Raw genomic sequence first — 24,702 nt, 5'->3', positions numbered from 1 at the left:
ACTTGTGCCAGAAGAATTTGAGTCAAAACCTGGCACACGATACTCAAAGAATTGTCCGAACCAAACAACGACTACGGGATCTGTATTGGTGGCCAGGGATGGACTCTCAAACTGAAGCACTCAAAATCCTGTGTCACTTGCCAAATGCATAAGACAGCAGTGATATGTACCCCTTCATTACAGCCTGTTCCTCTTCCTGAATCTGCATGGCAAAAAGTGGCGATTGACATTGTAGGACCCTTTGATACCGCTCCAATTGACTGCCATTATGCCATCACTTTAATAGACTATTTCAGTAAATGGCCTGAGGTAGCGTTTACATTGCAAATCTCTTCTGCTACAGTAATTAAGTTCCTCTCTTCAGTTTTTAGCAGGGAAGTTAAGCCCAAAGAACTGGTTTCAGATAATGGTAGTCAATTTACATCCCTGGAGTTTGAAACTTTTCTAGCACAAAGAAACATTTTACACAGAAGGTCATCCCTATATTACCTTCAAGCCAATGGGGAAATCGAACGGTTTAACAGAAGTTTGAAAGGGAGTTTGCAAATGGCTAAACTGGAAGGGCGATTGTGGATAACCTTCACTACTGATTTCTTGCAAGCATACCGGGCTATACGACATGCCACAAAACAAAGATCACCCGCAGAGTTACTGAATGGGAAACAGATGAATACTAAACTGAACATTGCTGGATTGTTAAAGGCACGACCTGAGGCCGCAACAGAGGATGATGTGAGAAAAATGGTTGAACAGAGCCAAGCAAATTATAAGGCTTTCACAGACAAGTGGCAGGGTGTAAGGAACCAAAGTTCTAGTGTGGTTCCTTCGTTAGAATATGAACACCTGGAATTTTATGCAAAGGGACCATAAATTCACAGCTCCTCTTAAAATCAGAGAGAAGAAAGGACCTTACACCTATAGATTTCCTGATGGGAGGGTATGGAATGCTGCTTAGCTTGCACCTGCCTGTGCACCAAGAGGAGATTATGCCAACACCCGGTCTGCTTTGGATGACTTCACCGTAGTACCAACACAACAAGACATTGCATTGGAACCGGGGCTTGAGAGACGGCTGTCAGAGCCAGATGACCATCTGTCTGGACTAGAGACTGTTATGTAGCATCTACAGTGTTTTCAGTGTAATATTTCTGCCAACAGTATAGTGTTTTGTTCTATATTTGTTCCTGTGGTTAGAACAACAATGTTTATTTTAATTGGGAGCGTTTCTTGAGAGGAGGAAATGTGGTGTTTAGATGTTGCTTGTAATTATTAGAATTGGGAGCACTGGCTGTTGGGAGTGTGAAAGGACAGGAAACAGGAAGGAGCGGGGAGGAGTTGAGAGGCTGCGAGAAAGCTACAGAGGATGCAGCAGCAGCTTGGTAAAGAGGTTTCCACTTTGAAAATAAAGTCTTTGTTGAAGCTTGTTAGTACCTTGCCTGGTTGATACAACAGACATCAGAAAATTGAGAGAGATTTCAGAGGACAACTTTTGCATGTTTTCCACAAAGCAGAGATCAAATAGCTGCTTCCAGTCTGGATTATTTTGTTTTAGACTGAGAGCAACCAAACAAGCAGGGTTGCCAATTCTCATTATTTTAATGTGAGCCAGCAGTGGAAGTAGGCTGGTACGCCATACCAGCAAGCTATTTATAGTTGGTACGGCGTACCAGAAAGACACTGCAGCAGCCCCACCGGAGGAGAGGGCTGGGGGGCAGGTCTGGGAGTTCTGCTTGTTTCCCCCCTGGGAAGGGCAGCAGCGGGGAAAGGTGCAGAACTCTGGCCGCTTCTCTGCTTGCTGTATTGTCCCCAACCTCTCCCTCCAGCGGGGCTGCTGCTTTGGTACACAGAGGGAGGAAGGAGACATAGCTTTGTGGAAGGGCAGGGGGAGGGCTGGGGGTTCTGCTCCTTTCCCCACTGTGTTTCCCAGGAGAGCCCTGCCCCAAAGTCTCTGGTGCAGCAGGAGGAGGACAAAGCCCCCACCCTCCTGGGATGGATGTGGGGAAGGGACAGAGAGAGTGTGGGGGCCCTGGGCTTGGGGTGGTGGGGAGTCACGTGGGGAGGTCACGTGCTCCCCCTTAGCTGGTGCCTGCCTCCCCCCACCCCGTACTGGTAAGAAACGGCTTTTACTTGCAGCACTGATGTGAGCCTTGGGATACTAAGAGTTTTACTTTAAAGCCTCAGCTCCTGGAGAAAAGGGTGAGTACATGAGAATCCTGGATTTCATTTTTTTTAAAGTACATTTCTAGCCCTTCTGATTGCAGAGAACTTGAAAAAAGTCAACATTTAGACTGGAAATAGTGCATATTTGCAACCTTGAGGATAATTAACCAATGGAAAAATGTAGTCCTCAGGATGTGGAGTATTCCTTTTCACTTGAGGCATTCAAATCAAGGCTAGATATGTTTCTAAACAGTAGGCTCTAGCTCAGCCAAGAGTTATGAGCTTGATGCAGAGTAAAACTCTGACTTCTTATGCAGGAGGTCAAACTAGATTATCATCATGGTCCCCTCTGGCCTGAAAATCTAGAAATTGCACTGTAGAATTACAATTCTCATAGACAACCAGATGTCAGATCTTGAGAGACTTACTTTTTCTTTTCTGTTCTTGTTGTGTTTTAATTGAACCCCTACACATTATGCGCAAAAGGTCTGAATGTTTTTAATTACTGTAAAGCTTTTTTTTTAAAAGCCATGGCTTTCAAGTATTGATGCCTCTTACCCACTACATTTTCCTTTTAAAATGTTTTTTTTAAATAGTTCCCTACCCTGCTCAAGACCCTAATAACTTTAGACTGACTTGACCAGCTAAGGATCTTGTCCAATGAATGAAACTGTGATTACTTTACACCAGCTGCTGATCCATTCTAGAGTAAAACTTAGCCAAGATCTTAAACCCACCAAAAATAGTGTTTTGTCATTAAAATCTGGCAGATATTTAATAAGAAGTGGCATGAATGACACAGCTATAAATCTTAATTTGGCAGCAGGGGATTTTAGTCAGCAGAGCACTGGCAGTACCAACAGATCATTCTGGCGTTACCATTTCTCCCAGGACTTTCTCCAGACTGCTCCCCTCCTAGTTTGACTCTCTATGAAATACTTTGCCTGTGGTTAGACAGGCAGAGCTACAGGTCTTCATGAAGGCCCTTCCATGAATTGATCTCTGGGGAGCATTACTAAATAGAGCTTCTCAGGCAAACCTAATCTCAACCAGTCTGCAGATCAGAAACATCAAGTTAGCCATTTTGATTGCTCTAGAGAGAGAACAGATTTTTTCCTTGTTGCTTAAAATATTCCTATCCTTCTGACTTCAAGTCAGAGAGGCTTTTGAGCTCTAATGCTTTGACTTTGCTTCAGATATTTTCAACCTTTTCCCATAATTCTGAGTGGATTTTTTTGTTTGTAAACGTTTCCAAAACATTGCTTTTAATTCCCAGTCATTCCTGTGTATATTTTTATATCATTTACATTACACTTGGACTGAGTCTCTCAAAGAGGCTACTAAGAAAAAGATATCGAGATGGGAGGTGAAGTACCACCATGGATCGCAAATTGTTTGTGTCACAAAACACAGAGAAGGAACGTTCACTATTACCATTATTAAACTTTTTGCTAAGGTATGTCACATGAGATGGATGTTCAGTATCCTGATTTTTCCACCTCACTGTTTATATCTTTTTGTAAAATCTGCAGATTTAAAAATAGAGTAGGGAAGACCATGACAAACTTTAGAGCAACTTATCAAAGGGAGGTGAGTGGTTAGCATGATGCCAGATGAAATCCTTTATTGCAAGTGCAAGGCAATACAGATGAGAAGGAAATGGGTTTTAGGGGCTTTTTTATGTTGGGGAAAACCAAGTTTTCAAACAATTCTTTTTGTGTGAAGTGTCTGTTTTCTGTGGAAAATGTTGACTTTTTGTAGAAAAAAACAAAACTCCCAAAACTTTTGGGTTTGTGTTTTGTCAGTCAACATTTTCCTCAAAGGATGATAAATTTTTCCCAACCAACTCCAATTGTCTTACATTCACATGGCTGGGATAAAATTACCCTTAACCATGAAGGGGACAACTCAGTAAAAAAACAGTGCAACGATAATCCAATAAGCAAACAACATTAGGCTGTACAAAGAATGGATTAGCAAAAATTTATAATTTATTATCTTTGACAGAACTGTGCTCTTTAAGGTCTTGCTGTACCTCCGAGTGCAAGAGGTTCAGGGAGGCAGGTTGAGACAATATCACCCTCTGCTGTTTGAACCCCCATAGAGTGAGCAGACAGGACCGGGGAGATGCATTTGCTCAAAGACTACAGAAAAAGTTGTGAAGTGATTTGTCGGCAAATTCACAACCCCGGGGGAAAGGGAAGGTTCTGCTGTTGCATAGCTCCCCATTGTGCAGTTATTCTGTCTGTGCACAGGTCTAAGGATTGGTACCACAGTTCTTACTAAATTTTGTGTATCTTTCCCTGAGACAGAGCTATGCTGGTATATTTGTTCACGGTCCTTTTATGCATTGTTTGTGCTTGAAAATCAATAAAAACCTTCAGACTATGTAGCTGTCTGTTTCCTTATGTTTTGAACCAAGCTCACTTTGCAGTGCTAGAATCATCTTCAAACAATTTCTCTTGTTCTGTTTACTGTCTAAGGGTCGTATTATGCCATCGATTACATTTTTTTTAAAAGTCGAGTTCCCTATGGAAATCAACAGGGAGTTCTGCTTAAAAATCAATGTTGTGATAGGCCCCTGAAAACCAAGACAATGATGACACTTAAGCACTTCAAGTGATGTGATTAGGATGCTCACACAGACCACTAATCTGCAGGCAAAGGAAAGGTTACCCTATGTTTCTCTGTAATTTAGTTGAGTATGTCTATACTGCAATTAAACACCTGTGGCTGGTGGGTCCTCTGACTTGGGCTTGCAGGGCTGTGGGGCAGTAAAACTGTGGTGTAGACATTAGGGCTGAGGCTGGGGCCCTGGCTCCAAGACCCTCCGTCCTCATGGGATCCCAGAGCTCAGGGTCCAGCTCTGGGACCCTGCTTCTACACTGCAGTTTTACAGCCCGGCAGCCTGAGCCACATGAGTCTGAGTCAGCTGATGTAGGCCAACCATAGGTGTTTAATTGCAATGTAGACATACCCATTATGGGGATATTTACTAGATGCTTAACTTCCTTCAGTTCCTTTTCCTGACTGAGAGCAACAGAATTGGGCACAAAAATAATAGGCAGCAGCAACATCAGAAGAATTACCCATCAAACAGTAGCTGTCATAGGACTAAGCTTACATACCAAAACCAAAATTGTCTTTAAATAGACCACCCAGGTAACATCACTGATTGTTCAATTCAAAGAAATTCTGATCCTTGGGGACTGGGAGCTCTAGAGATAAATGCTGATGTTCAGAGCATCAAAACTGCTTGCTTCAGACAGGACAGCTTAAGCAGATGAAACAATTTTGAGTCCTTGTCAAAAGACCTTTTGGCCCCTTAAGAAGCAGGATGGAGTTTGACATGTGTTGCAGGGATTTCTAAAGGGGATCCCTTGAGATGTAAAGCAACTGGCGCTTCTGACTGCTCCTGGTTGTTCCAAGCCTCCTCACTCGCTAAAATATTATATCTTGGTTTCTGTTTTTTTAAATAAATAAAGATAAATGGAAAAGGCTGCTGAGAATATTCCTCTTGGAAGTATCTTATTGACTGACTTGTCTGTCCTGTTGCAGTCTATGGCCTTGATCCTGCAGTGACCTCTGTGAGAGCAATCATCAATTGTCTTTAATGGGACTTCATGCAGGGAGGGGGCTGCATGGAACTCCTGGCAGGAGCAAGGCCTCCGAAAGGTCCCCTGGGAATTCATTGTTCATTAGTCCATAGTACAATGCCCTTTACACAATCAGCACTTGGCATTTAAAAGTGCAGTTTTAGGATGGAGTAATGTGGCTAGTTAATTGGGTTTGATAATGGCTCGGCAAGCTTTATGGCAAAGTCAGAGATACTCCTGCCTTTTGGAGAAAATACAGAAGTGGTGACATTTTGTTTTGCGGTTTGCAACAGTAAATTTATTAACACGAACAATGAGAAGCTTGTGAAAATGCCCACAAAAGGATAGTATAGGCAGCACTCAGTACCTTTTTGCCTCTTGTGGGGCTCCTTTCACTACCCACATCTGGCTGTCTTGTCCTGACCTGGACCCCATCCACCTGTTCACCAGCCAGATGCTGTATCATAGCAGTCGATAAGAATTTTGCCATTGACTTCAATAAAAGCAGAATTAGGCCCTACTCTTTCTTATAACTATATCCTAGGCCCATTTTGAGGCTTGGAAGATTGCTCTCAGCAGGAATGAGCTTTTTATTATTCTGATCAACCCTTTTTGCTTTACTGCTAAAAATGAATTTAGAAGACTCTCCCCATTTTCAAAGGCTGGAACAAGAAGCCATTGGAATTTGGATTAGTGTTGCATCCTGTAAACTAAGAACGATTTTGTTTTCTGAAATCTGATTTTACTTATTTTGTAAAATAATCCTAAGCGAGGCCATTGTTCATGTTCTCTGCATGGTCAGTGTGGCAAACAAGTCAGTTTAATTTGTGTTATAAGCTTGTTACAAGAGGCACAGTGGGGAATAGAGGCTGAAAAGAACTCTTGCATTTGTGGTTTTAATAAGAATTGTTTTCACCAGGGAACTCTCAGCCTGTCGGATTAAAATTGTAAAGAGACCTTTTACTGTAACAGCTCTGACAGTTATCCTCTTAGTAAAGTTTGCTTTTGGGATAATTACATTTTACATCTACTGTTTACTAAACGAACAGCTCTTTGGCACTGCTTTTAACCTTGACCGGATTTCCCCATGGAGATTTTTTTTGTGACTATGATGGAAACATTTAGAAATACATTTTGCCTCTTTTATTTTTGGTGGTTTTTGTTTTGATAAGGAAGGGGTTTTTCCCCTTGAATTTGTGAATATGGGTTTGTTGGATCACTTTAGCAATTATGCCTCAAGTAAGGTAACATTAAGATTGGCATCATCTGCAGCAGGAGGGGAAAACACAGGCTCATTAATTTTTGTTGTTTTATAGAAAATGTCTCTCTCTATTATGTAAGAAAGTTCCTAGCTTTTAAAATCTGTTGAAGAAAGAGGCAGGCCTTTGGGAACACATCCTGCCTCAGTGAAGGGGATGGACTAAATAACCTCTTGAGGTCCCTTCCAGACTTATGTTTCTCCGAGTCTAAGTCCATACTGCAAGATTTGATGATGGCCTATGATGGTGTGGAGGAGAGAGCTGTCTGTAGATGAAGCCCCACCTAGTATTTTTATACTTTGGATCAAATAATGCTTGACTACGTGCTTGTAAACGTGATACTGGATCTGGAACAATAAGTCTAGACCACAGAGGCCCTAACTGGACATTCATCAGTCTTCTGAGAGGCAGTGGGATCAAGTAGTATCCACCTATCAAAGCATTGTTTACTCATCAAACAGTGAAGCTAGCTACAAGCACACAGGGCTGGTTCAATCAAACCTGAAGTCTTTTTTTGTTATAGTGAATTAGAGCCAATGGCCTCCTTCTACAGTTGTCTGAAATTCAGAACTGTTTCATAGGATTTAATATGAAAATACTTGCAGTTTTGCTTTTGTGCAGTGTTGTACACCCCAGTTTACACTTTGATCTAGCCATTTTTGCATAGAAAAATGTGAATTTTCATGTTTCATGCAAAGCCACTGTCTGTCATAAATCAGGCCAATTTCTGCACAAAACACTCTTGTGTCTGAGTCACAGATCTCAATTACCCATGCAAAGCCATATCCAAGCCCAAACACATTTGAGTCCAATTGCATCAGTATTTAGCCCCATGTCTCGCTAAAGGCCACATTTTCAGCAAGCACCTATAAGGCGACTTAGACTGAGCATTAGTGACTTGCTAAGTGGCTCCAAACATGATTAATAAGAGTCAGGATTCTGAACTGTCAGGGGGGGTGTATTTTTTTTCCCCTCTTTGTAATTTACTCCCAGAGAACAAAATGGTGGGACATACCAGGGTAAAATCCAGACTGAGTAGCTGTGTCACCCCTGCCCAGCAACCTTGGATGCCTGACCATACTTTGCTGAAGGAGTTCCCACTTGGGCTGCTCACAAAAGGCCTTCCAGGTACAAACTCCACCCTGAGTATTTATTTGTGTGTAACTGCAGCTTGCCAGCTATGGTTGGGTTACACTCTGGCTCTCACCAGCCTAGGCGATGCCAATACACTCCATCTTACATTTCTGGGGGAAATGTATGTCCTATACTGCCCAGCTCTCTCCTGGACAACACAAGTTTACATAAAGTCCATGATTTCTTTAATAGAAATAATATGCACACAACTTGCCACCCTAAATGGAGTTTCCCAAACACTTCAATTTAAACACACAATATTGGATAAAATAATAAAACAAGTCTATTAACTACAAAGAGAGATTTTAAGTGAGTACAAGTAATGGGGCATAAAAAGCAGAAATGGTTACAAGAAAAATAAAGTTAGGCACCAGTTGCATTTTAACAAACTATGTTACATTCAAAGCAAAGTTTTCTCACCACATTCTTTCAGCATTACTGACTAAACTTCTTAGGTCAACACTGACCAGCAAATCGTGAGGTTTTCAAAGGACACCTTACAAGACACACTCTGTACAAAAATTATTACAATAATGTGAACACAGGGGTACAATCTGTCTGATGGATGCAGTAATGGTGTAGGACTCCCAGCCCTAAATCTGTCTCAAATGCTGGGCTTTCAGAAGAAATACTACATATATTTCTAATGACTGATATGCACATCTACACCATTGCAACAAGCACAAAACGAAACAGGAAAAGCTACATTAAAACAACACTAGTGATGAGCCAAACAAGAAAGTGAGGGAATTCTGAGATGAGGCAGGCAGAGTTCCTAATTCCCTCTTTAGCTATAAGACTCTCAGCTGTTGGCAATCAAGAATCTAGTCATACTCCACTGTTAGTCTGTCTATGCTTTGCAGTCAACGTGGAACAATTTACCTGCATTTTAAAAACCTTTTGCATTCACAGGAGATCTGGTATCTTTGTTAATAATGATGGCAGTGCTGTAACTTACTGCAGATAACTCCCGCCGCAATGAGCTTACAATCTAAATAGACAACATGGACAAATGCAGTATTCTAGCTCTTCTCTGTTTTACAGATGTGGAAGTAAAGCCCAGAGATGTTAAATGACTTGTTGATGGTCACACAGGGAGTATGTGGCAGAGCTGGGAGCATAACTGAACCTAGACCTTTTGAGTGCAAGGACAGCACCTTAACCTGAAGGCCAGTGGTGGGCAACCTGCGGCCCGCACATGGCCTTTCAGGGTAATCACAGTTTGTTTACATTTACACTGCCACCTGCAGCTCCCAGTGGCTGCAGTTTGCCATTCCCGACCAATGGGAGTTGCAGGAAGCCACGCAAGCCGCAGGGACTTGCTGGCCACCGCTTCCTGCAGCTCCCATTGGCCAGGAACGGCGAACCGCGGCTACTGGGAGCTGTGGGCAGCCATGCAAATGTAAACAAACTGTCTGGCCCACCAGCGGATTACCTTAATGGGCTGCAGGTTGTCCACCACTGCTCAAGACCAACCTTCCTCTCCTTTAAAAGTACAAATCAAGTAAAACAATCCAGCACAATTTACTGTAGAACTAGGACTTTCGTGACGTGATGAGTGTGGTATAAGAACCACAATAGGAGAGAGCAGAGGTGCAAGCCGTCTAATGGCGTTGGAATGTGATGCTTTCTACTTGTCAGCAGAAGTAGGTGAGATGCAACCCCACATATTGGTGGTAAGAGACCCCTTCTGTGATGTGCTGATTCACAAAGAAGGTGGCTGATGCACTAGGCTGCTTGTTGGTTACATGCTACAGAAGGCAGACAGAAAGAGAGAGCAAGTAATTGAAAATCATTTTAATCTACCCCTAATGGAGTTCAATAATTTCCTTCCTATTTGCTCTATTTTCTCCCCTCCTTAATTGCTGCCAAGTAGCTAAAATGGAGCCTCCTAATTGTTTTCACTTTTTAAAAAGTACAAATTCACAGTATGACATTGAGGTTCATACCTGGAGGTATTAGTTTTATTTTTTTTAATTTTATTTTTTTGGCCTTTTCAATCCAGGGAAGTTGGCCTAAATTCAAGAGCATGTGCTTGAGAAGTGATCTGAGACACACACATAAATATAAGACAAATTGGTAGACTTTTAGCTCAGTCAACTGCCTATTCTAACTCGGAGACAATGTATTAAGTTTGGAATTTCCAAAGGAGTGGAATGGAGTTAGGTGCCTATTTAATTTAACATCACTCCTTTTAGATTTCTTTGAAAATCCCAGAATAAAGTCCAATATTTGTCAGTTATAACAATAGCAGAAACAATTATATTTTAAACTTTGCACAGCCTGGATTGATTCTAAAATGGAAAACTTGTCTCATACATCCTAACCTGTAAAAAGATTTGGCCTTGAACCTTCATTTTTTTTCCCCCACTAAAGAGTATTGACTTTTCGCTACCACTTTCTGTAGTTATTGCTGCATCTTGCATCCTGGGGGACTTGTCATTGTACTGTGTACACAGGCTTGCCTAACTTTTTTAAAAAATCCATGGTTAGTGTCAGACTTCAGGGCCACTGCACCTGTATTCCCTCTCTATGGTCCAGCAAGACTGAACCTACTTTTAGGCTTCTGGCTCCCAGCCATCACCTCTCTTGGTGGGGCCCTGCATCTCCTTACCAGGGTTTTTTCCGGGCAACCCAGTTCCCTACCTACAGTGCGCTATCCCCAGCAAAGCAGGCTCCCTAAACAGGCCTGCATCTCTGCTTTGCTTTGCTTTTAGAAGTCTATGAACAGGGTAACTGTCCACATTAAGTTACCAAACAGTTTTTTTGACCAAGCACATTTATTTTTAAGATTAAATCATTATAGAGAAAACATGAAAAAACAATGAAAGAAGGTACAACTTACCAGAGATTATCCCCCTCCCGATCTCCACAAGGGCTCTGCTTGGAGTCAGTCCATCCAACACTTCCTTAGGGATTGGGGGCCTCCCTTTGGCCAGAAGGTTCTGTCCATCTGCTGGATCAGCAAGAAGGCCCTGAGTCCATTTAAGCTCAGGCTTAAAAAATCCAAAAATCCTTTCTCTGTCTGGCCTCTTGAGAATCCAGTTTGAATTAGTTAGGGGAGACTTCCCAAGCGGTGGCAGTACCAGGTTTACTATGATGCCAATGGCACCGTGGTACTGAGCCCACGCTCAGGAGGGGTGCCGGTGCCGGTGCCTGGACGGTGGCTCCCTGCTCGGCCTCTTGTCGACACCACTCCCCAGACCTTGCCTGGGGCTCTCCCCTCTCCTCTCCGCCCTCTTCCCCTCCTGTGTGAATGGCGGGCAGGGGAAGAGGCCGAGTGGGGGCTGAGTCTGAGGGCGGAGCACAGGTGAAGTCACAGTCTGGGCGCTGGGGACAACCAAAGATTAATCTGGCCCTGAGAGGTGGTACCTCTCTGGCGGCCTTACAACCTGAATTAATTCACCTAATCACACCCACACCTGCTTTTCTTAGTTCCTGGCCGGACTGTGTGTGTGTGCATGGTTACTCTCCCCCATGGAATTACGTACCATCGGTGGCTCACAACAATATGTAAACGTAATGCAGAAAGGTTTCCCAAAGATATCACAGGAAATTGCCATATCTGTCAGTTAGTTGCATGTAATTTGATTTTGTATCTGTTGGAGTGTCGTCTTTTAGAAAAGTTCACTTAAAATGGGTATAATTTAATGCAAATAGTTTTTGCTTCTCTAGACAGTCATATTAATATAGCCAGACATGACATTGCCTCTCTAGCAGTCATTTCCCAGTCAAGGTAATTTTGGTTCTTTTCAAGAAGATTTGGCCAAGATTTTCAAAAAAGACAAGTGATATGTCCCTTAATTTTTGGGTGCCTAATTTGAGACACTTTAAAAAGGCTGATGTTCAGGTGGTAGAATGCTGAATATATTGTGACAAAGCTCTGTCCTTGTTTCAGTGGGTTCTGTGCTTCCTGGAGGATTTTGCTAGCCTCAGAGGCTCACTGTGACCCTCCACATAGCCCTTCTCTCTCTAGAGGCAAGGGTCATAGCCTACTGAACCATTTTCATCATAAGCCAGCAAGGGAGGTGAGGAGAAGCAACCTTCCACGCACAGTCTCTGTTTTCTCCCAGTCTTTGTGATTAATCGGGGAGGGCAGGTGGGGAGCCTGGGCCCACCCTCTACTCCAGGCTCCAGCCCAGGGACCCTAATAGTAGCAGCTATGGTAGCTGACTTTTTGGAAATAGGACATGTACAATTCCCTGGGCCACTTCCCCACAGCAGCCCCCACTTCCTCAATGTCTACTTCACAGTTACCTTCCTTGCGCCTGATATGGTTTATACTGCTTAGTTCCTCCAACAGCACCACTTCCTTCTACAGCTCCTGACTCGCATGCCTAACTGACTAATGGGAGGATTTTAACTAGCTTCTGCCAGCCCCTAATTGGCTTCAGGTGTCCCAATCAACCTAGCTATCTTCCCTGCCTTCTGGAAAGATCTTAATTGGCCCCAGGTGTCTTAATTGATCTGGAGCAGCTGCCATTTATTTATCCTGGTAACAGGGATTTGTTTAGCCTGGGGCTAATAGATCTGTCTCCCTCTACTATTCTACAGCCATCTGGCTTTGCCCTGTCACAATATATATAATGAAACAAAAAAAACACCACCACCGCAAAGGCACCCAAACCAATTAGTCAAGATTTTTGAAATATCATGGCCTATGTTTCAAATCAATTATATTTTATAAAAAATGGAAAATAGCCATTTAAAATTTCTCATTTTACATCAGTTCTCTTGAGTCTTCTCAACGTGGAAGGCTTGTTGTTTGTGTATGTTTCTGTTGGCAGTCACCTGTATATTCCTAAAAGCAAGGAGACAGGTAAAAATAAAAATCAGATTCCTGTGGAAAAGTGTGTGTGTGTGTAACCCCATACGTTTTTCCTATGAAACAATGATAAGCAATGAGGAGTTGGATAATACAGTACTTTATCTCTTTGTCCGCTCTAACTAAGCTAAGAAAAGAATTCAATAGGAAATCAGATATGAAATTGCTCTTCCACTTCTCCGGTATGAAAGAGGGTAGGTTGAAGGATAAGGCAGCTTTTTTTGGAGAAGCAATCTACATGTCAAAAGAACCATTATTCAAATTGTTTGATGAAGTGCCAACTTAAAATCCTGGCTCTACTGTGGTGTGACCCAAGCATTGCCTCTTCTCACAGACAGTAACATGAACTCGAGAGGCATTTCTTTGCTCTGACACTCGCTGACTGCATGTTCCTGAGTGTTCTGCCTGTTATGCAATGAAGTGTGATCGTTCAAAAATGTGGAAATATTACCTTTTTGATAAGGAAAGATGAGTTGCACTAAAAAAAACCCCCTCAAGTCTTTATAACCTGCTTTTGAATTCCTTCACTCAGGAGACACTATAAATTTGATCTCTCTTCTTTTCTGCCCCCTGATCAACCTAGGGCAGTGACCAACGGTGGTGGTGGGTTTTTGTTTTTGTTTTTCCTTTTTGTGGGGAGAATAGTTAGGTTGCACAGGTGAATTATACTTTTTGGCATTTCTAAGGTATCTAGTGTGTAAACCTGCTGTGTTTAATTTCAAAACCCATTTCTGCTATTAAAATGAAAACCCTGCTTGCTCTCATATCTGGGTCAAAACATCAATCTTCTTTCCAAATTGCAAACATTCTGGAAGAACCAGGCTCCCCAAAAATTTCACATCTTGGGCCCCTGCTGTAAATTCATCTTACACATAGTTATCTGACATCTGAACTGTGTAAAATCTCCATTTTGTTTTTAAACTCTGCACTATCCCTTATTGCGCCACATCTTTCCTCAGCACCCATTGTGATTCTTTTCTCATGCAGGGCTATGGGTAGGTTCTGGTCACTGGTTTGTGGAAAATGGCTGCTTCCTGTCCTTCACATGTGTGGCTCTGGGCAATACAGGCTGCATACACAATTTGGGTGCCCAACTCAGTCATGTACTGTCACTTGAATTACTCTTTTCTACTCTTTTTGGGGATGACTTTAGATACTCTCTCAGACCTTTGTTGCAAGATGGCTGGACGATTGAAACACACTTTAGGTGAGGATGCCTGGAAGTCAGATCAGACGACTTCAGCTAGTGGAAAAATTCACTATTAAGGTCCCGACATTAATGAAAGGCATGGAACGTATTTTGGTGCGCTGTGCACTGGCTGCATCTGAAGAGGAGGACTACAAGAAACACACTTCAGAGCGGTAGCCGTGTTAGTCTGTATCAGCAAAATAACGAGGAGTCCTTGTGGTACTTTAGAGACTAACACATTTATTTGGGCATAAGCTTTCTTGGGTTAGAACCCACTTCATCAGATGCGTGGAGTGAAAATACAGGAGCAGGTATACACTGTACTCCTCTCTTTTCCTTTATGCTTAGCAACTTTAAGAAATGTTCTTCGAATTTAAGCATCTATGTACTACAATTGGTTATATAGGCATTGGGGGGGAGGGGGCTTTGTGATTCATGATGAATTTTGTTTACAAGGCTGGATTTGCTACAGATCAGTGTGCCTGTGAGGAAACGTGATAGAGAGGAAGGTGGGTCTTGTTTTTAAAGGCACCAGCCTAGCTCTCAGAGCCAGGAATAGAATCCAGGTCTTCCATCAGATTCCTTGTGTGAACTTGACTAATAATTAAATCTCTTGGTGTATTTGTTTCCCACCTGAAAATGAGAATAATTCCTCATCTGTGTGGCAAAATCCATTCATGTTTTTGAGGTTTGTTCAGGCTTTTCAGTATTATCATCTTCAGCTAACTAGTTCAGAAGCAGTTGTTGGGATTGGGGAAAGGATCATTTGAAAGGTTGTGCTGTGTTCTTGCACCATTTATGACAGATGCAATGAAACATTTTGACTTATGGGAAACCGGTGTGTTTCTTGGAGCCAGGAACACGATTTACAGGAATGGGGCTGCTTTTAGACAAGACTGTTTGTTTCCTGTACATTCTTTTTTTTTTTAAGAGTTGTGGTTAAGACCGACATCCTTGTAAAACTTTGTTGGCTATAAATAGGGCAATCCTCTTCTCTCATCTTTCTCCCTCTAAAAAAATCTTCAATTCTGGGATTATTTGCTTAAACCAAACTACTCTAATATAAGAGAAAGTGCAGTTATCTCTCCTTCCTCAGCAGGTGGTCAGTTTATCCAAACAAATGAAAATAAGGGTCACAGCAATTTAGGGAGCTGTTTCTCGTGCTGTTGAAGTCTAGACTGAAAACAATAGACTGCATTTTTCTGGCTGAGTGTGAATGTACATACGCTCCTCCTTGAAATATTTGCATGATTCCAACTCTCTTCTGGTTAAAGCATTTTAAGAAATAGCTATTTGCTTATTGATTTGTTTGTTTAGCTCCTTTGTGACTCCTTATTGCCTGACCTGATTTTCTAGCTCTGACCAGGTGAGCTGGCGGCTAATCAAACTTAAGTGCCATCTTTAGACTCAGATCTTGTTTAACTCAAAAGCTTGTTTCTCTCTCACTTTACTAGACAGAAGTGGGTCTAGTAAAAGATATTGCCTCACCTACCTTGGATCTTTAGTAAGAGGACCATAGGCCCCAATCCTAGAAGCTAATCCATGCCAAAGGACTTCTTCGCCCCACTGACCATCTATGCATTTTATGGACTTCAAAGGAGTTGCATCAGAGTTGAATTGGGTGCAATCCCTTATATGTAGAGGTGGGTGAAATGTTTCAGCTGGGTGTTAGTTTGGGGGAGGGGAGGTGAATTCTTGTTGATTGCAGAGGATTGTTTTGGTTAATATTAAAAAAAATGTTGAAATGAACTGTTTTGACATTTCTAATATAAAATGTTACAATTTGTCAGGCTAGAGAAATTGTGGTGGTGGAGGTGGTACCCCCCTAAACTCAGTAATTAGGACACTGAATGAGAAATCCTTAGTCTATGTGAAACAGGGTGGGACGGCCAAGGAGAATTCTATCATGATGTAAACATCTTATATCTGTCAGGAAGAGAAGATGGTGGATGTCATGTGCACGGGGCCTAAAGCCAACGGCGAGCCAGGCTTTTATGGCATTTAACCCAGTATCTTCTCATATGTTGAAGATGAGACCCAGAATCAAATCTGGTGCAGTTAAGACTTTCCAAGTATATGTGCCAACTTCAGCACTGCACAAGGAACAGAGTGACAGACTTTATAAGGATCTACAGAATGCAATATGGGAAATTTTAAGACAAGATGTGGTGGTGGTAGAAGGTTTTACAGAGAAAGTAGGATCAGACTGAAATTCTTGTGTTGGCGCAATTGGCAGATTCGGACTCAGTGAAGAAACCAAAAGAGGAGAAGGGGAGAGACTTAGTAACATAAATAACATCCTAATGATGAGCTATTTCAATAAAGAAAGCTTCAGAGGAAGTTGTGCCACAGAGTCCCATTGGGGCATACTGGCAAAGGGTTCACTGTTCTTGCCAACCAACTTGTGACTCAGACCTGACAAACTCACTGTACCTAATACATTCATGGCCTTTATCCATAAAGAATAGCATGTGAGGTCTCTGCAGGAAGCTTTTAATTTGTTAACTTCATAATCTTGAGATGTGTGTATGGGTAATTAAGAAATAACATAAATGTTTTGAAAATTATGCGTTAATTGTCTTCTGGTGAAGTGAGTCACAAGGGAAATGGCAAATGTCTAAAGTAAAAGAAAACTCTGGAAGGCTTAAAGACATTTCAAGAAAAAAGAGAATCAGTTTATGTAAGACAACTGTTGTACTGATACTGCTGTATGGGTTGGAATATAAGAGTATGAAGAAAGCCACTGAACATATTTTACATTCAGATTTTATTTTACTACGAAATTTCATTTTGCTCACATGAATAGGCCCACTGAGCTCCTAAGCAGACTTTGACTCTTTGTTTGACCTCAGTTGGACCAGTCACATAGAGTAAAGTTACTCTCTGCCTACATGTTTACTTGGGGGGAAAAAGTCTTGAAAAATAAAGAATAAATAACTCTTTCAAATATGCATCAACCCCAGAGAGGTTCTCTAGGTAAATAATCTGTTTATCAGTCTCTTCACACACAGCACACAACTTGACATATATAATAAACTTTGGGAAAACTTCAGATTGGACCTCCTACTAAACATACAGTATATTTTGGTTATTTTTACCTAGATTTCATAGCAAATCTTCCAAAACCTTAGTACACACTGAAATGTTTTGTTTAAGTCTGATCTATCTTTAACTATCTGATCTATCTGTTGCCTATATTCCTGTAATAGTTACTGGTACACTAGCCATTAGATTCAGACACTGGCTTCACATTTCTGACCTTGCAGGTTCTCATGCATAATGTAAGAGATAAAATGTAGGGTTTTTCCCCCCCTTGTGATGCTTTTTTTTTCAAATTAATTTCCATGTACAGTTGGAGTCTAGTATCCATTTTCTGTACATTTCATCAACTTCCATCTTCAGTACAAAATGTAAAACCAACCTCTCCCTAGTCACCCCTAAGCAATCTCATTCAAACACATACAAACAGCGACCACCTTGCTACACAACAGGCGAAAAGAGATGAGCTCTCCTTATGTTCACTTTGGCTGTGTGAAGTGCTCAGATGGCAAGCATGGTGTGTGACAGACATTAAACTGTGACTTCATTTTTTATATAGCATACAACAATGTTAACAAGGAGTTATAATATAAAAAATAAGTCTTGCTTCTCTTAAATCAGACCGTGAACTGAATTAAGATTAAACACACCTAGCCAGACAATCCATGTGAAAACCATGGTTGTTAAATGCGAATTAAGAGCAGATAGATCCAGGGAGTGGGGGTGGGGATGTTTGTTTGCAAGTAAGCTGCAAATGTGAGATGGGAGACCACCATTGTTTTTATACCTTCATTGTTACTTTTAAGTTGTGAATGTGGTACAAGAAAAACTGAAAGTGCATCCAAAGCAGCAAATCCCAGGATGAATGGAGGTGGAAAACATTCAGTGGAGACTCCATAAGAGACTTTCTAATCTTTGGCAAGGAGTACATTTGGGAGAATGTATTTGTAGAGAGGATCCCAGGGCCAAATCAAGATATTTGGAGTTTATAGTTTTGGCTTGTGGATCATAACCTGAAAAAAAAAAAAGTGGTGTTACACTAAGCAGCTCTGCAGTAGCAGATAAAAATACTAAAATTGGTGTCACATATTTGGTTCAAGCACTGTGGCTATGGCAGCTCTTCAGCTAAAGAAAGTCTGCTAACCTGAAACCAGTAAGGTGGTAATGTAATCCAAACCCTTCCTTCCCTCAAAACCAGAGGGGAGAAGCAGTGATATCAAGCCAGGAAACAGAGCATCTCTCCAGCGTTGACCCACAGCTAATGACTGACATAGATTAAGGGTAGAAAAGCCCCATTATGATGATGCAATTTGACTTTCTGCATAATACAGGTCATAGTACCTCGCCTAGTAGTTTCTGTTTCGGGAACGTAACTGCTATTTGAGCTAGAGCATATCTGTTAGATTGCAAGTGACAGACCCCACCATGTCCCCGTGTGTAAGTTGTTCCAATGGTTAACTATTCTCACTGTCAATTTTTTTTTGCCTTTTTTCTAATCTGAATTTCTCTGGCTTCAGCTTCTAATCGTCAATTGTGTTATGCCTTTTTCTTCTACATCTGCTATATTAGGCAAATATCTGTCTAGTGTCCCTAACTTCTTCCCCATGTAGGTACTTGAAACTGTGATCAAGTTACCTCTCAACCTTCTCTTGAATAAACTAAATGTCTCTTGTTTATAAGGTGGGTTTCTGAGTCTTCAAATCAATCATATAACTATTTTATGAACCCTCTCCAATTTTTCAACCTTGTTTTTGAAATGTGGATGTCAGAATTATACACACTATTCCAGTAAGGGTCTCGCTAATGCCATATACAGAAGCAGGGCCACCTCCCTCCTCCTGCTTCTATAGTTCCCTGCTTATGCATATCGTTGCCGGGGGAAGTAGTATGCATGCTCCTTTGCCCTTCCTCTTTCTTGGTCGGAGCTAGAAGTTTTGGATCTCTCCCTCCCTTACCAAAGGGCCTGAAAAGGAGTCGAAGTATTGGAGGAGACCCTTCAAAACTCAACAGAACTTGTGCTGTAGCTTGATGATTGCAAGGCATCGTCAGAAGGTGATCAGTCGTCTTACTTGCCATGTGCTGAATCCATCTTCAAAAAATTCTCTATTCCCAGGATGTTTTTAAAGAGCAGCCATGTCACTTGACCAGACAATAAATCCCACTCTCATACTCACTTTCTACAAATATACTCTGCGGAGCTCCACCTGCTGTTAAATTTCAGAGAGTATCACACTCTGATATTAACTTTCCACCCCACACGGCAGTGAGTTTACCAAAAGAGGCAGACAATATCCTATTAACTTCCTTCTGCAGGCAATTCCTAAAAATGGGTTTTTCGTTTTCTATGGTGTTGCATCTATACAGCAGTTTATACCAAACAATTTATTTCTGGGATTAAAAAGACACGTTCAAGGATGAAGCAATACCCCAAAGTATAAAAACATGTGTTGCTTTTTACTGCTGCTTGTCATTAGTTCTCAGAATAACTATTGTCTTGTCCCTGAATCAGTGAGATGAAATGCAGGGTACTTGTGAGAAGATTCTGAATCAAGATTGTACCTGCCTTTAGGAACAATAATTCCACTATGCTCAAAGCTGTGTATGCTTTTAATTTAGAATATTCAAATAAATAAGGGACTTTCTTTTAATTAAAGGTGACTTTCCAAAAGGTGATAGAATGGAGACTGATTCAATTCAATATAGCTCGGAAAGAGACAGACGCATCAGGTGCAAATAAACAGGCATGGTCTAAGCAGATAACTGGGACATCCGAATTCCATCACAGACTCTGGCATGTGTCCTTTGACAAGTCACTCACTCTGCCTCAGTTTTCTTGGGGATAATGCTTAACTCCCTCATGCTTAACTTGTTAATGTTTGTAAAATGCCCTGATGTGCTATTTTTTTTTTTTTATTATATTACTCCTCCATAGCCAAGGCAATCTAAAGAGATTGAGCTAGTCAACGTTGCTGCATCTTTCCTGGTCTGTTAACTTCTTATAATAGCAAATTGTTCATGTAGACTTTAGTCTAGAGATCAGACTAAAGCAGATGAAGAAAAGTTTAACCTAGAAATGAAAAATGGAAGAGAACTGAGTATGTATGGAACACCAATAAAATGCGTTAAAAAAAACCCCTTTCGTTCTAGAAAATGTCAGTGGACTTGCCATGCACTAAGGAAACTAAAAAAATATTTTTATACTAGTCAAGCCTACAGCATGTGTCAGCAGTGGATCAAATATTAAAAGCAAATTTTAATAAGTAGGTATCAAAGAGATATTTTAACAGCTCAAGGGATTTGGAGATGAGAGTTCAGTTCAGGGAATTCCACAGCTCAGGCATAACAGGTGAATGCTTTGTTACCTATGGATGAGAGACCTGACAAGGGGGTGATGAATTTGAGATTTATTATTAGAAAGCAAGGATTGAGGGCATGTGTAAATGGAGACCAATTCTGATAGGTTTAAAAGGGATGATTCAGATAGGTAATGAAAAACTCTGAGTAAAATTTTAAAGTCAATGCGTTGACTAATAAGAAGCAGGTGTAAGTCTGCCATAGCTGGAGTAATATGATTGAATTTATTGCTATGAGTAAATGGATGGGATGTAGCATACTGAACAATGGGGTCATTTGTGAATATTATTCTCTAAAGTATCTGCCTATTAGTGTAATCTAGAAGCAATAACGATATGCATTAAAACAGGGCAAGCAACATAAATAGTAGCAATATTACCTGTGTAATACTTGAAAAATCTGGCAATATTTCATCTTAAGTGATGCTTTTGAGAAAAGCTTTTAAGAAGTTAACAGTAATTGAGAAAGCAAAGACGAATACAGAGTTGAAAGTTTTCAGGCATTTGTCAGATCTACGCAACTGCCGCCAGAAGGGAGAATGGAGAATATGAAAAATAGGAGGTGTTAATATTAAAAAAAAAATAAAAACAAAAAAAGCATTGAGAAGGGGAAGGTTGCATCTGAGGATTTGATTTCAGAATATAGTGATGTCATGTAGCCATCACAAATAATGGTGTCCAATTCTTCTCACCTCATACCCCCCCACCCCTCTTTTTTCCACTGTCTTCTTTCATGGGCTTTGAAATGCTTCATAGCCCACAATTTACATAAACAGAAATCCATACCACCTTGTCCTCTATCATAAGCTGAGGGGTCTAATGAAATAGAAGTTAAGCATAGTGGGGCCCCTGTAGCACCCTGTAGGGTGGGAGTCCTGTGGGAAAGATTCATGTACTTCAGTCAGTGACACCTGAGTACATACCGAAGCATCCTGTTACTTGAAAATAGCATGAGGAGGCACTGTGCTTCTTGAGGAAACCTCTTTCACAGGAGGCTGAAAACAAAGCCCTGCCCACTGACCGTTAAAGATCCCTTATCATTTTTCGTAGAGGGGGTGTTGATTTCTGGTTCCTGACCAAATTCTGTCCTGGGTAATTACATCCTGACTATGAAAAATTCCCTTTATAATTTCACTTGGAGAAGATATTCTTCAACTCCCTTTCTAAAATTGGTTGGGCAGTGTTGCTGGTGCAACGTGGCTGATGTGTCATGCCCAAGAGGAAGCTGCATTTGTGAATGACTGGTCTATAAACATTCAGCCTATAAAGTACATCAGGATCTCTTGAGATGAAGGGTGCTAGGTATGGTGAATCAGGTCTATTGTGGCCTGGAATCTTAATCAAACATGTCTAATTCCAATGAGATTTCTAACTCATTTTTAAAAAGTTTTGAATGGACTGACCACACATCCCCTGGGACAAGTCTGTATCTGGAGGGGACTGATACCATGTTCTTTTAGACTGAATTTTTACTAGTTTTGCTCACTGAGGGCCTGATTCTGCAACCCTTATGGATTGAATAGTGCTTTCCCATCTGCACAGTCTACTCAAAATAAGGATTGAAGAAACGTACCATGAGATTCTAGCCATGCTATTTGTTTCCCGCCCTCCCCCCCCCCATCATCTGCTTGTCACAGGGTGACCAGCCCCTTTAAGAGAGAGCAGGGTCTGGTGTGAAAGCCTACCCATTGGGCTTGAGAGAGCGCCTGAGCCACGTAAAGGGAGCAGACTGGGAGAGTCAGGAAGGAGCAGGTGAGAGCTTCTTGAGAGCAGAAGGAGCGGCAGAGAAGTTGCCTGAGGAGAAGAGCTGAAGGAGGGCAATAACCAGGACCTGTTGCTGCTGCATTCTGAGGAGAGCTGTTGGGAGGAATGGCAAGAGCTGGAGAACCTGCTGAGTTGCCGGAAAGCTTCTGGAGAAGCCCCTCGGAACCAGGGGAAGAACCAACTTGATCAGAGTATGCTGAGCCTAGAAGCGACAGGAAGTCCCCAGGAGCAGGGGTAGGACTCATGGGTTGATGAAAGAGAAACTAACCAAGGTTGTGCCCGTGCTGCTGAGGTGCCTGTATTGGAGTTTCCTGTAACTTTGCCGTTTGGACCACATATCCCTTGGGCTTGTAAAATCAGGAACGAAGGGGTTAGGTTTATTTGTAGAGATCTGCAATGCATTCCACAGGATAAACAGAGTGCTAGTGTGTGGTTTTTTACAGGTTGTTATGCCCTTGCCCCAGAAAGCATCTGCTAACTATTGCTATGTCTCCAGCCTGTCTCTTTTGGCTATGGATATCAGGGAGAGTTATTTTCCTACCCCCTTATCTATGGTCTGCACACTTTTAGTTTTAATCCTGGTTATACTAGTATATGTTCATTTCACTCCGTATTAATCAATTTCTAATGATGGACAAAGTTCAGGTATTCATGCTGATTCTTTTAGATCTGTCTGCAGCCTTTGATCCTCTTCAGCATAATGTTTCACGGACTCCAATTATAGATCCCAGCAGAAGTGGATAGGTTTCATTCTTTCCTTATAGAGAGACCTGAGGGATCAGCATTGGATAATTACTGAGCTGTCTTGAGAGTTCTGTCACTACTACTGTCATACCAAAAAAACTAAACGCCTCATCAGTTTTAGGCCTACTATGTTCCATAATATTGTGAAAAAAACATGTTTACTTAAATTTAGTTAGGAAGCTTGTAAATAACAATATTGTGATGACTTGCTGTTAGTTTGGAGCAGACATGATTGCTCCTTGTAAGTTGCACCTTCACAATTGTTTAAGATGATGCGTTTGAACGCTCCTATTAAATTTTTAAAATGTCTTTTTAAAATTCCTTTGCCATTCCAACATGTATGTGATGTTGATGGGAGACCATGGAGGTGAGGTAATATCTTTTTGTTGGACCAGCCACACAGACCCCTTTGGGCGTGGGGAAGGTACGCTGCGTGTCACAAATGAATGCAAAGCAGAACAGATTGTTTACAATAAGTAGTTCGTACATGTTCTAAGGAACCATTCAAAGTAGAGTGGCCTGTTAACACCTCTGCTGTCATAGGACAAAAAGAGGTGATAAGTGGGTTATAGATTGTTGTAATAAGCCATATATTCAGTCTCTGTTCAGTCCATGATTTTTAGTGTCTAGCAATGTTATGAATTTAAGTTCCCAGACTTGCCTTTTGAAAACATTATGCAGGTTTCCTTTGAGGATGAGGACTGATAGGTTAAATGAATGGTCCTTTAGAATATGTATGTTAACAAATTATGCAAGGTGGAACAGATTGTTTAACATTTAGTTGTGATGTAAGGTAGTGGCTGTGGAAAGGGCGGCCAGCACATCCCTTGGCCTGCGCCACGTCCCCCCCAGCCCCCAGTGGCCTGGAGCGGCAAACCGTGGCCAGTGGGAGCCGTGATCAGCCGAACCTGCGGATGTGGCAGGTAAACCAGTCCTGAGCGCCAGGGGCTTTCCCTGAACAAGCAGCGGACCGGCCTTGAGAACCACTGATGTAAGGGATACCTTTCCCAGACCTGAAGAAGAGCTCTGTGTGGCTTCAAAACTTGTCCCTCACCAACAGAAGTTGGTCCAATAAAAGATATTCCCTCTCCCACCTTGTGTGTCTAATATCCTGGAACTGACACAGCTAGAGCTCCACTGCATACACAGGCTGATGGGAGACCGTTCAGTAGTTTTGGGTCTGGTGCCTTTGGCTTATTGCTGTATTTAAGTGCTATGATTTTTTATCAGAGTGAGACAATGTGGTGTCCCTGATGCCAGACCAGTGTAGAAACTGGAGTGAGAGTTGTGTGATTTAGGCTTAATCCAGATAATATGAAGCTGATTCAGATTGTTTTGGGCAAGAGTTTAGGATGTTTTATTCTATTATTGGACTGTGGAAAATTAATCACCCTTCATCAGGATATTGCAATGCAGAAGTACTTTTACAACCCAGATTAATCCTGGTGGCCACTCCTAATTTGCTGATCTCTGGAATCTGTTTATTTCTGTATATGGACAACTTTTGTGACCTCCAGATTGGATTACTATAAGGCCACTCCAAAACTTAAACTAGTTTAATCAAATTGTGGCAGCCTGTTTGCTCAGTGGTGCCTGTTCCATGTGAGAAGAAAACTGACTTGGAGGGAGGAGGCATCAT

The 24,702-nt window shown here is 41.6% G+C and overlaps 1 long non-coding RNA gene across 1 annotated transcript in view; it reads left to right on the top strand.

Moving 5' to 3' along the window:
* Window positions 1–2,105: 2,105 nt before the first annotated feature.
* The window catches only part of LOC141983897 (uncharacterized), a 255,391-nt gene continuing 232,794 nt past the window's right edge, over window positions 2,106–24,702 (top strand). Inside the window, exon 1 of the long non-coding RNA XR_012638561.1 lies at window positions 2,106–2,196. This is a non-coding gene — a long non-coding RNA (uncharacterized LOC141983897). The remainder of the gene's footprint in view (window positions 2,197–24,702) is intronic.

Source organism: Natator depressus, chromosome 1, assembly GCF_965152275.1.
Source record: "Natator depressus isolate rNatDep1 chromosome 1, rNatDep2.hap1, whole genome shotgun sequence".
Taxonomy (NCBI): Eukaryota; Metazoa; Chordata; order Testudines; family Cheloniidae; genus Natator; species Natator depressus.
This window is presented reverse-complemented; position numbering and strand designations above follow the sequence as displayed.